Source organism: Prinia subflava, chromosome 8 (assembly GCF_021018805.1).
Source record: "Prinia subflava isolate CZ2003 ecotype Zambia chromosome 8, Cam_Psub_1.2, whole genome shotgun sequence".
NCBI classification, from domain to species: Eukaryota; Metazoa; Chordata; class Aves; order Passeriformes; family Cisticolidae; genus Prinia; species Prinia subflava.
Genome location: NC_086254.1, coordinates 25,295,340 through 25,308,772, shown reverse-complemented (window position 1 = coordinate 25,308,772; position 13,433 = coordinate 25,295,340).

Here is a 13,433-nt window from a genome sequence, read left to right as displayed (position 1 = left end):
TACATTGGAACAGAAACCTTATTAAAAAGCCTGTGGAAGTTTCAAATAAGCAGGGACATTTGATAGTCTAAGCTATCTTTAGAGAAAACCAGGTTTGTTGTGTTAAGATTAAAAGCCCTGCATTGGTGTCTGGGATATTGTGCAGTAGCCACTGCTTGTGTTTCCACACAGCATGAGGAGCTCTTTAGGCAGAGGAGCTGTGCCTGAACTGAGACTGGACTTTACATAAGTCTAAGAAAGAAAAGCACAGAGAAACAGAGTAGGTAAGTAAACTAAGAAAATATCTGAGTGTCTGCTCCCATGTGAGCGTAGCTGCTGGTGTCTATGTTGCAGCTATGGACACTAAAGCAACAGGAGATTTGAGCCTGGCTTTTCCCAACACCAAACCAAAGCCTGGATTCCTCTTGCACCACAGTTAGGTGCTCCTGTCTTTTTACATTTTTCTTATTCAGATGATGTTGTACAACTTGATTGTACAACTTCAGTTTTTCCATGTAACAGAGCACAGATCTGAACCCCCCTTCACTGCCTCATGGGCCTCAGTTGTTTTCCCACTTAGGCTGCACTGAATATCCTGACACCAGGTGTATTGTATTTTTTTTTCCTGGCCCCTAAATTTACTGAAAAGCACGAAGAAATGCAATGAAATTGCTCTCCACAGAGAAATTTTTCTCTTTATAAAACAAACTGAAAGGAAGAAGCTTTGTGAAATGAAGCTTTGGGAACTATTCACATGGCTACGGCTGTCCTAGGGCTGGTGTGTTGAAATATGTGAGTGACATGACAGGTAAGAGCAACCAGGATAGAGAACTACCCTGGCCCATTTTCCTTTGATTGCTGAAACTCGGTTGCTCACTAGGAGGAAACCACAGAAATGGCCACGTTTGAGAGTGCTGTGTATTGAAAACCTACACAAACGGGCACGTTGTGTAAGCTTTGCTCTGAGAGCCATTATTGTCATTGCCAATATGTCTCAGAAGCCAGGACAAGCCTGAAATGATGGCAGATGATGATTTAAGGCATGACAGCTCAGGAGGGAGCCGGCTTCTGAGAGCTGATGGCAGGGGCAGCTTCAAAAACGCGCGGCAGGCTGCAGTAACAGCGTGTCCCAAGGGCAGGCAGCAGGGAAAGAAAGGGAGGATGGCTGCGAGCTTCCCGCCCGGAGCGATGCTCATTGCTCAGTAACTCTTGGCCGCTGATGGGTTTCAGTGATCCCCCTGGGAATTGCCGAGGGGTTTTCCAGCGGAGCCTGGCACCGGGAGCTTTCAGCAGCAGTGCTGGCATTCAGAAGCACAAATGGAGTGAGAGGATTCCTTGCTGTTCGTCCCCATGACATGGCACAAACCCCGCGGTCCTTTTCCAAACAGGATGGAGCATTTCCAAGCTATTTAAAATCTAGTGGAAAATCTCCCTGCCCCGACTCTCCTGCTGCAAATGCCTCTCTGAGGGTGTGCAGGCAGCAAACCACAACCGGAGGGGAGCACTGGGGGTGAGGAGAGAAAAATGGAATGTTTTGCAGGCTGTGGTGCAGGGAGGCTCTGCCAAAGCTGTCTGTGCTTGGGTGCCTGTCCAGGACGGGGCAGGTCCTGCAGGACCGCGCTCCCAGGCGGGCTCTGGAGGAGCTGGGGACGCGGCTGGCACCTGGGGACAATCGCCCAGCTCAGAGTGATCTCTACGCCTGCCGGGGCAGGGGAGTGTGGAAGTGCTGCAGTGCACTGTGCCATCAAACCACCCCTGTCAGCATCCCCGAGCCCCACGTTTGGCGCTGGATCCTGTCCCCAGAAGCCCTTCCTGCACATTTCCTGGGAGCAGTTTTTAGTCCCAGCATTTTAAAATAAGAATACAATGTTTCTTCAAAGTAGGGAACCTTCAGGGCCATAATGAGTAGATTCTCTAAGCATTTCCTGAGGCAGAGAGCATCAGCTCTGGTCGTAGGCTAGGTGAGGGAGTGGCTGCAGAGCATCCCTGAAACATCTGGTTCAGGATCCTGTGGTACCTGAGCAGCAGAACAAGGAACAGCCTGCCCCAGCTGCAGCCAGCTCAAAAGAAAAGTGGGATACACTGGAACATAACTCTTACTATGCATCTTTATTCGTGCATCATCTCTTACGCTCCATGCAAGAAGCTTTAAAAATATTTATGGATAATTTGTGTCTCTCCTTCCAACTGTGTTACTGCTGAGGCTTTGCTGTGGCCATGTATTTTTGGTATCAGAAGCATTTTGTTTTATTATTATCTCAGAGTAACTACTAAACTACTTTGTCTTATTAGTTTCCCCTCCTGCATTTTGGTAATTTTCCTATTTTTTTCTGGTTTTGTACTGAAGGTGAAAAGCTAAATGTCTATTTAATCTTCAGTACCAGAAAAAAATACTTATCAATGCAAACAAAGGAGAAGTAAGTTCCAGGTATTTTTTCACCATCCTTGCAAAAGGCAAGATTGCAGTAACTTACACAAGGGGTTTTTGCTGGATTTTTGAGTTTTGTTGGGTTTTTTTTGTTTGTTTGTTTGTTTTTTTTGTTTGTTTTATTTTGTTTGTGGGTTTTTTTTGTTTTGTTTTGTTTTGTTGTTTTTTTTTTTTTTTTTTTTTTGCATTTGAACCAGACAATACAAAAGTCACTCTTAGGCAATATTTAGGGAGATATTTCACTCAAGTTCTGAACACTCTTGGAATGTTTTCAAAGGAGAAAATGAGGGAAAGTCCACTATTAACAGGCAGTTAGAGAAATTTTCAGATTACTTTCAGTTTCTTACTTATCTTGGCACTCCATTAAAATAATTGCACTTGCTGTAGCACCAGAGAGATTGATTAGACTGAAAACTTTATTGTTAGCCTGTCTAACATTAAATTTACCCCTTTTAGCAGCTTTTGATTCAGAGTGAGGTCACTAAGAATAAAAAATGGAAAGGAATGTTTCTGAAGAAGCTTTCATTTTAGTAGGTTTAGTTTAATCATTATAAAGAGGAGCTCTACTTTAATCTAGTTTTCTTGGGATTAGAAAACATTTAATTATTGCTTGCAATCAAGCTTTCTAGCCTTGTGTGAAGCAACACATTAAAGCTGGGATTTTAAAAGAGCCTAAGGAACACATTCATCATTAAAATTCAATGACACTGGCAGCTTAGCTCCCTGCATCCTTTGAACATTTTGGGGTTTCCTTTTAATAAAGTAACATCTGTGAAATTTAGAAAATAATATTAATTGTGACCCCTTCTGGATTTTTAAGGGGTCTATTAATGCAATGCAAGGCAATCCTCCCCTCCTGCAAGCCCTTCCTGCACATTTCCTGGGAGCAGTTTTTAGTCCCAGCATATTTTAATAAGAATACAATGTTTCTTCAAAGTAGGGAACCTTCAGGGCCATAATGAATGGATTCTCTAAGCATTTCCTGAGGCAGAGAGCATCAGCTTTGGTCGTGGCTAGGTGAGGGAGTGGCTGCAGAGCATCCCTGAAACATCTGGTCCAGGACGTGGCCAAGGTGGTGTCTGTGCATGTGTGTGTGAGACTGAGTGAGCCTGGGGGCCTGACCTGCATTTTCACTAAAGTCTCAACTGATAATGATCATTTTATACTCTAAAAGTCACCCTGGTACTCTGGCAGAGGTTCCCAAGAGCAAACCAGCACACTCTGCTGCTGACCTGAGAGCAGTCCCCAAGTCTGTGCTCTGCCAGCCCCACCAAATATCCTCAGACAAAGCTCCTACACTGAAAGTGGCATTTATCTTTAATTCTTTCTCATTCCTGAGTTTCCACTGGATTCCCATTACAGACAGAAAATTGGCAACTATTCAGATTAAACACCAGAGTGAATTTCCTTGGCTCCAAGGAAGACATTTCTGTGTCGAAAGGTAAATTATGTTGCTGTTTTTCCACCTGTTAATGTGCAGATTATATAATAGAGACATTTTTCAATTTATTTTTTTTCTTCTTTTGATTGCAGTGACGTAGAAGATTTGACCTTCACAGCTTCTTCTTTGCTTCACAGAACAATGCCAATGCTTTTGTGAAAAAGATCAAAAAGTAGGATTTGAAACCATAAGGATTTTGCTTGCTGCTTACAGAGATGATTTTAGTGGTAAATCTTACAAAAACTTTAATCCAAAGCTATTTTTTAGGTTTAAATCTTTGGCAATGTAAGAGCTCAGTCCTAAAATTTAGATGGTTGTGGGTAACGCTGTTGGAATTGCAGATGTGTGGGTTCCAATTTGTGTGTGTTTTGGGATGTCTTGATTTCAGGGCAGCCAGGCTGTAACATCTTCTGAAACTCCAAACTTCCTGGGATGGTGTGGCCAGGACGTTTGAAGAGCAGTCCCAGGACATAATGAAAGGACGAGTACAAGTGGTGAGAGCCCCAAATCAATGGCCTGGAGTTGGAATTTGAGCTCTAACCAGTGATGATTTCCCCCAGGATTGAAGCTCCACACACAGCAGCAGCGGGCCCGCCAAAGCAGCTGGGCTTTGTATTTTGTGAGTGCTGCTGAATGTGCAATGGCAATTTCTCTCTGCTTTTTAATCTCTCCTTAAACAAAGTCATAGTTCTTCCACAGTCACCTCGGAGACAGGGAGAGAAATATTTTCCTAACAATTACCGCAGTCGGCTTAGCTGGGCATTTTAAAGTAACAGACATTTAAAAATATACAATAACAGTAATCTTTAAAAATACTTTATTTTAGAAATATTATTTGGGGAAAAAAGTCCTTGCTCCCTTTATTCAGCAGGAAATGCCTCACAATTATCTTTATTTTCTTACTGTTTGTGGGATGAATTGAAAATCAGTGTTTTAGATAAATTTACCTAGCTGCAATTAACATTTAATTTCCTTTAAAAATATAGAAACAAGATTAAAATGCCCATTGGGGGTGATTTATCCTTGATTAAAGTTTAGAAGTGACTGAGAAAATTTGATGCTCAATGCATTAATCAAGAAATAAGAGAACCAAAACTTATGTTTGATATTCCAGAAGCAAACTTGGAAGTGGCTCGGAAACTGGCTAAGTTTATTTTTATTATCAGGGAAATAAGTGTCTTGCAGGCTCACAGGGGTGACCACAGCCTGGTGAAGCAGAAGAGCAGGTTTTGCACTGAACCCAGTGATGGGCTAATATTTGCACAGCCAGTAGTTTCTATTTCCTTAGGTGTTAAAGGACAGAAGGAATTCAAAAGTGATAACCTGTGACAACTTACAATGATCTGTATTAATATATTATTTATTACTATGATTATCTCACTGGAGAGTGAGTGGATCTGTGATTTAGACCTGCCAATCTCTACAGAAACCCAAAAGTTTGCAACTACCCTCTGTTTCTCCTTGGCAGGGACCTTTTCCAGCTCCCTGCATGAAGGGCTGGCACCTCTGTGTACACAGTGATTATGGAGTGGACACATAAAGATGGAGATAGAATCATGTCTTTTTTATGGCATTTTGATTCATTGCAGAATATTGGAATAATTTGGAATCTGGTCCATTAAAAATAATATTCCAGATTGTTCAAAATGCATATGTGGTTGAATAATCAGTTTATATGTCCAATTATTTGACTTGTGAGTAGATTGGGTAAAACTTGGCATATTTGTTCCACCATATGGTTGTACTAACTTGTTTGAAAGAAAAAATGACCCAAATTTCACATAAATAACTGTCCCACAGTTTTTTTTGTCTGCCTAATTTTGTCTATTTTCCCCACTAGCAACCAGAGATCCAATAAACTATTGAAGGCTAAGGGCTGATGTAAGTCCTTTTTTAGGGCAATGATTTCAACAAGAGTGTATGAAGAGCTTTTTTTAAACCAGAGAAGAAGAGCAAACAGCTAGAAAAACAAAAAAAATGTAAAGTGCTTATGCAAAAATCTGTCATGGACATCTGGACCACCCTTGTCCAGCTCAGGAAATGTAACACCAGTCATGCTCCTAAGTGAAGAGAATCAATTGCACTTTGTGTTTGCAGAGGATCAAAGGTCCCCTGGCAGCTCTGCTTTCAGGCTGGTCCCTGTGTCCCCTCAGTCCTGCAGCACGTTCAGGACATCACGAGGTGGTTCCAGCCCTGGTGGAGCTGTGACTCCTCAGCATCTCTAAAATCTGTGCTGTGCTCTGTGATGCAGAAAAAGGGAGGGGTGGTCTGACAGTCACAGACATCATCTCTTTTTGTGAACTCTTGACGAGCCCAACTCAAGATCATCACTGTTGCTGCAGCACACATGCAGCTCTGAGATACTGAGGTTTAAATCTTGCTTCTGTAAATGCAGAGGATCTCTGCTTCATCCCTAAGACTTTGGGGCACAGGGGTACGGAGCACAGATTTACAACCAACTTATTTTTGGAATACCTAAACTGTTGCTGACGTGATAGACTGTATTGGCTCCAAAGGACTGGTACAACCAAACAGACACAGTTTGATTTCAGATTGGACACTTTTGCAAAAACAAAACTTTACAAACTATAAGATGAGGGGAAATTTGCCATATTTATAGTTCAAATACCAAAGAAATCTCTCTTCCCAGCTCTAATGGGTCTAGACATCTGTTTCTCATGCCTAAAATACAAATGCCGTAATAGCAAACCAGTTCCCAACTGCAGGAATTGAAGCTGTCTAGAAATGAGAATAAAAATGACTGGTCCTTCACAGCAAGCAAAAAGCAGGAGGAAGAAACCTCTTGCAATTACAGTAGTGGAAAATAAAATTAAGTTTTCAAAATCACTGCAGCCATATGTAAGATGGACTCCCTCACCACTGAAACCATGGGCAAAGCCCGGTTTGGAGCTCTCTTTATAAATGATCCCTAAATAGCTGGGAGTGATTGGGATGTTTTGGGTCCAAGCTATCCCATACAACCACATCAGAAAATACCAGAAAATATTTTCTCCACGTGCTCCCCCTCACCCCCCAATCATCATTCCCACAGCAAAATGTTGGACATCCAGGCAAAAGGCAGTACCAATCCATCATCAGCTGTCCAAGGTTACATCCATCTTCTCTCACATCTTTTCTTTTAATAATGAACTCTGCTCTCTGCTGACTTAATCCTCATGAGAGCCATTGATTCACAGTTTCAAATGTGATATGGATAACATGAAAAGAATCATCCATAAAATAATACAGATGGCCAAATTCACTGGCTAACCTGGACAATGTTCCTTTAAGTCTGAAGCCTCTGTTGTGCTAAATACCCAGCTGTTAACAATCTCTTCTAGAGGCTATTGAACGCAGGAAGGACATGTTTTTAGCAATTAGAAAAATAATAGTACACTTACACATGGCAATATTTAGCAGAGTTTGTTTGGTTAATAGGTCAGCAGTTTGGGACAGTTGGTGGTTGTTATGGGGCAGCAAGGAGGGTTTGTGCAATGTGTAAAACGTCCTGGCAAGAATGCTGAACCCCCACGTACCCATGGGGCACCCTCAGATGAACGTGTACCATATAATCCAAAGCACTCAAAGGACATCCCTCATTCCACAGCTTCCTTGTATATTTAAAAAAAGCTTTGAAAACATTTCTTGATAGGTTTGTACGGTTGCACATATATAAACCAGAAAAAATGCACGCATGGAATGATGTTTTGGGCATATAAGGGTATTACACATGCAAGGCTTGAACCAAAGTTCATATCCTTAAATACTTTTTAGATAGAGCAAGAATTTAACAAATGATTAAGTGTTTTCCTCATGCCTTGCAGGAATATGCCATGCAAGGGGCTGGCCTGAGGCATGAGCAGGTGCATGGCAAGGCTGCTGCTGCAGCAGATGCATGTCTGCTGCTGCAATTTACGGTGCAGTCCTCACAGCAGCTTGGGTTTGCCTGGTGGCCTTTGTAATTTATCTCTGCTGATATCATTATGTGCCTCGAGAACATTTATCTTCCTCAAAGCAAAGAGTAAATGATTGTTTCAACAAAGAGGAAACAAGTCTTATTACAACAGCCCTGGACTGGGGACCAGAGGAAGGCTTGGGTTTCTCTCCAAAATCTGTTTTAACAACTGCTTATGGACACTGTAGTCACTGAACAAAGATATCGTCATTTTACCTTTCCTCACTGGTGGCCCAGGTTCCCTCATTTTCTTTGTCTTTGCAGAATAGCAGAGGCCATGCCTGGAGCTGCTGGAGTCAGGTCTGTGCAGTTTTCTGCCTGCAGCGGTGCCACTGGCACGCTGAAATCTCGCCCTGAAAATTGCATAACATAAAAGAATGTGAAAAAAGGGGCCATATCCAATGTAAATAATCCATCCATTGACCTTGGTGGTGGTTTCCAGTCCTTTTGGATTCATGGACCCCCGTGGAGTCTCTCACAATAGACCTGCTTTTCTTGGTTATATATTTTGCAGAACCTTAGAATTAGTTCAGAGTCACCACAAGGTGCATGGAAAACACACATAAAATCACACGTCTAAGGTATTTATAAGACACTAGCACCTAAATTCCTCCAATCCTAATGGGTGAGCATTAAAAAACCTTGAGGTGATTTTATTACTTGCCCAACAATCAGACTGGATATATGATTATGCTTCCTTGTTGTTTCTGTGCCACATGTTGCACTAAAAAACCAGTTTCAGAACAGACTATATCTATATCTATAGTAGATTCTCCTCTAGCCAAAGACAGAGCTAGTGGTGATTTTCCAATTCGCCAGAACAAAAGCAATTTCTTTCCAGATTTGTTATTCTTCTCCCTTCCTGGGTATGGGCAGAAACATAAAAGAACAGGACCTCCCACTAATCTGAAAAACTAAATGCTAGAGAGAAGTAAAATGAGATTTTCATAAGGAGTCAGGGCTTTGGAGGTGTCAGGTGTTGGAATATGACTGTCCCAGCCCTCATGCCACTAGAAGGGAAAATGGAAATTAATGCTGGACTGCTCGGGTTGTGAAGGAGGCAGCATAACCACAGAATCAGCACCAAGGTTTTTGAATACAGGCCCAGTTTTTACTTTGGAACAAGAACTTGGACTCACATGAATTGTGTGAGGGCCTGGCCTTGGATAATCAGTGGGTGCTCAGTATCTGGCAGGATCAAGTCTGTAGTGGACAAGAATCTCAGCCCAGATTTGAAACACCACTTCTTCTGCTTTCCAACCCCACGGTGTAACCACCAGACCACAAACGTCTTTGCTACTTTTTGCTGTTAAGAAGGAAGCGTCAGTTTTCAGGCTTGGAGAAATGTGGTGGACTGAGGGCAGGAAGGATCTGTCATTCATAAGAAAACGTGGGCTAGAATTTCAAGATTTATTTAAATTTTAAATTTTCTTAATGCTGATAGAGTCAGGGGGCAAAAGAAGGTTCCTTGCCCATGGCTCTCACTGCAGTATGCAGCGAGCTCTCTCCTCTAGCTGCCTTTTAATGTGTCTGCAAACACTAATGACACATTTAATTCCTTCACACTTTGGAAAACAGTGGCACCTTGCACAAAATAGAAACCTGGCTCATTTTTGATTCTTCCTTCTTCCCAAGGCCCCAAAAGGGACCTTGAATTAATGCGTATTCCTGATTAGCATGATGATATAAATCACAGCAAGCTGCTTTCATGTGGAGATGTGGAGCCAGGCCACAGAGTGCCCTGCAGTGCACACACTCTCAGCAACGCGTAGAGCAGTGACACCAAACAAAGCTGCTGCTGCTGCTGGCATGTGCTACAAAAACTGTTGCAATTATCTCCAAGGATGTGGGAACTGTATTTGTTTCAACCTTTTGCTCTCAGACATTATAAAGTTAATTATGAAATGTGCCAAGGGGGAGGGAAGGAGAAACCTTGTTAACCTTTTCTTTCTGCGGTTTTCCCCCCTCACTGCATTTACATTGGCCTTGAAGAGCTGGGACATTTTGCAGATGGTTTAGGGTCTATAAATTCTTATTTAAATCATCGTGAGCCAAGTATAACAGGTAGCAGCCCAGACTTCTCTAGAAAGGACAAACTCCAGCTAAGCATGTAAATAATACTCCAGTGCTTTTTAATATATAAATATATACACAGAGCCAGGTGCTCTGCAAGGTTTATTCACATTTTCCTGTTGTTGCTCTGTAAAATGCACTGGATATGCCTCGCATGACTCTGCAATATTTTTTTTAAATACTATTTCTTAGTGACTAGTGCAAAATAACAGGCTAAAGGAAGGTGCTACTTCCTTCACTGCTCATCTCAGGTGGCTGGTAAAGACAACTAAAACTCTTGTTTTTATCCACCAGACCTCAAATGGCCAAGTCCAAACAGGCTGCTGCCAATCATGGAAAAGTGAGAGGGAATTACCTGGTGTAAGAAATGATGGGTGATCAAGGAGAACAGTGCTGTGCTTTCTTTACTAATGGTGAGGAGTGTGGCAATAACACAGCATGGAAGTATTGCTCTGTGGTGAGTTAAGAGAAACAGGGTACTCATCTCTACTCATTTCTACTCATTACCACCCATTCCAGCTGGGAAATGCCCTGAGACAGGCCCTGCTGGCACCTGTCACCTGTTTGAGCAAGACACATCCTCCATGGCTCCAGTGTCCCTGTGGGGAAGATGCTGCTATCTTCCTCTAAATGTTCTGAGTTAATTAATAAACACTCTGCACATTGTATTTCTCATGAAGAATCCTCTGCACATATTAACTTTTTTACTTAGGAGTGAAAGGGACAGCATTCCCACCTTATTTTTTTTCCCCTGAGAAATTCAAGAATCTTTTCCAGGTTTGTATATTTTTATACCTTTCTTTGTAACTTTTTTTTCAGTCCCCACCTTCCAGCTGTGCATCATGGTCCATCTGTTGGTGAGCCTAAGAGTGTTAAATGTACATAGCTCCCTCCAGAGTTTCCCAATGAGATTCAATGGAGTTCCAAGAGGGACACCTAGCTCTTCTCCCACAAGTGCCCCAAAAGAGGGATATATTATTCAATTCCATCTATTCTTGGCTGAGATCTGACATAAGAAGCTGTAGATTAGAAGTCACTCAGAAGCATTAAGAAGGATGTTGGCTGTGCCTTTAAAGTCTTCTGAAGCAGAACTATTTTACAGGTGACCATCCACAGCAGCTGAAATCACCTGGATGAAAACAGTCTGAATTTCAAGAAAGATCTGCTTTAATATTATGCCTTCACTGATATTTTGTGGTAGTCTTGTGCCTACACCTAAAGGCTATCCTAGAGAGCTGCTAAGGCACATTGATTTCCACCCTCCCATAATATACACCCCTGAAACTGAAACAGAATACAAGGGGTTCTACAAGGTATATATTAGTTGTAAATGCACATTCTCAGCACTTCCAGGTCACCCAGTACATCCCTTGGTGTTCCTTCTTAGAGACAGGACTCCAGAAAGTCCACAAGCTATGGCTTATTGATAGAGCTTTTTGGGGATCCGAGTTTCTGCTCAGAGGATCCCTCTTTTCAGACAACAGTATTTTCAGAGCTGTTGGCTGATCAATCTTTGGTTTCCTGGCCTGCTGCCTTCACGTGTGGTTGCTCACCCTTGCTCTACTGGCAAGGGGAAAATATTTGGCCTTTGGGAACTGGACAACTCCATGCCCTGTGTAGCTAACAAGAGTGCATGATCCTGAGTTCAAATATTCTGTACCTGTTTTGCACAGGAATGAATATTGCACAAGGTGCCAGGCAAGTGAAGCATAGCTAATGTAAAAACACCTTGGTCTGGTTCCCAGTTACCCTGCAGCTGTGTTAGTATTTACAGCACTGCGAGTAAAGTGCCCCTGAATCAGAATAGGAACAGCTTTTATTCTCTTTGAATGCATAAATCAGGCTGCATAGTTCTGCTGGAATTACAGGCTATTTGCACTCATTTGTCTCCCTCCACGTGCTTTGCCCAGCAGGTAGCCCGTAATTATTTGATAATAAAAATTATAGGCATTTTTACATCGCTGGTCCTCTGCAGGAGCCGAAGATTACCCAGCAATTTTTACACGAGCTGAGAATGCAAGCCTGATGTCCTGGCAGACTTCCAGGTTGGAAGACTCCAAGGGCTGTCTAAATCCTCCTGGTATTTCTAGCAGGCTGTGGCAGTGCTCTCCTCCTCCCGACAGCTGCACGGCCGCGCTCGGGCAGCGCCGCAGCACCGGGGTGGCGGCAGGAATTCCTCCCAAAAAACAAGAACTGCTCACGGCTCGGTTACTTTGATAAGGTCCCTTGGGAACCGCGGGGATGAAAGAGGCCAGATGAATGAAATCTATCGCTACACCCCGCGGGTCTGAGATGTGATAAAAGCTCGCAATGGTTGACATATGATTATTAAAATTTTCAGACACCTGCGTGAAAGCTACTCTGCTTCGGTTTTATTCCTTCCCCCCCAAAAAAAATGCTTTTAAAATATTCTGAAAGAAATGAAGAAGATTAATGTTAAAAGCTGAAAGTGTCGTATGAGAGGTGTGTAGCCAAAATAAAAGTTTGTTAGTGGTAGATTACCTATTACATTATTTTTCTCTTTTAAGTTGGTTATGTATGAAAAGAGTAAGTGCTGCTTTGTAAAGAAAACTTCTTGCAACATTATTTCATTCTCTCTATTATCATTATAAAGGACAACTTTTTTTGTCTATGCATTTCAGAATTTATGTATTTGTAAATATAATAAAACCTCAGTGGTTTGGACATTTACCGAGAATGACTGGTTTGGGGAATTTGAGAAACAAAAAAGAGATAAAAACATCAGCTAGAAAAAGGAGTGCCTGCATTACAAATGGACTTTGTTATTTTTTATCTTGGCAAGTATCATTAAACTTTAATTCTTTATGCACTCATGACAGATAAGTTTGTCCCATTTCGCATTAAAGATGTTATGCATTATTTTTGACAAAGTCATTAAACCCATTGCAGTGAGACCTCACCCCAGCACGCTGAAGGTCCTTAGCAAACATGGGACTGTGGAATCAGGCCTCAACTTCTCCCCACTGCAATTGGCAGGAATACTGCTGTGAACTTGGAGACGAGCTTCCTTATTTTCCCCTAAAGTTTCCTTTTATTTGGTGAAACAGCCAGTTTCACCAGGAAAAGTGAGTGTGCAGGGTCCTGGGGTTCTGCTGGGGGCACACACGTGTTTTGATTTCTCTGCCCCATTTGTAAAGATTGAAACAAGTTTTTCAGTCTGGAAAAATGCATTAAACTTCAGCCTTTAGTGCCAGCACCGTGTTGACCTGGCAGAGCCATGGCAGCTCAGCCTCTCCCCTCACAGCTTCCAAAGCCAGCCGAGCCCTCATACTATGGGACACACGTGCTGCTTTATGTGCTCAAAGGGAGTGAACAAGATGGTTCATCCATACTCACCAATACAAAGAAAAGTGTTGCTCTGTCCCAGACACATCTAAGTTCAGATTCTTGCTTTGCTTCGTGCCAAGAGCTGATTCTGAGTCCTTTATCAATCGCAGCTCTGTCCCACAGGCCTGGTTTGGGGAATGGAGAGGGAATGGCCGGCATGGGCAAGCACCACCTGAAGTGGGCATTCTGACTTGCCCTCAAAAGGTCCC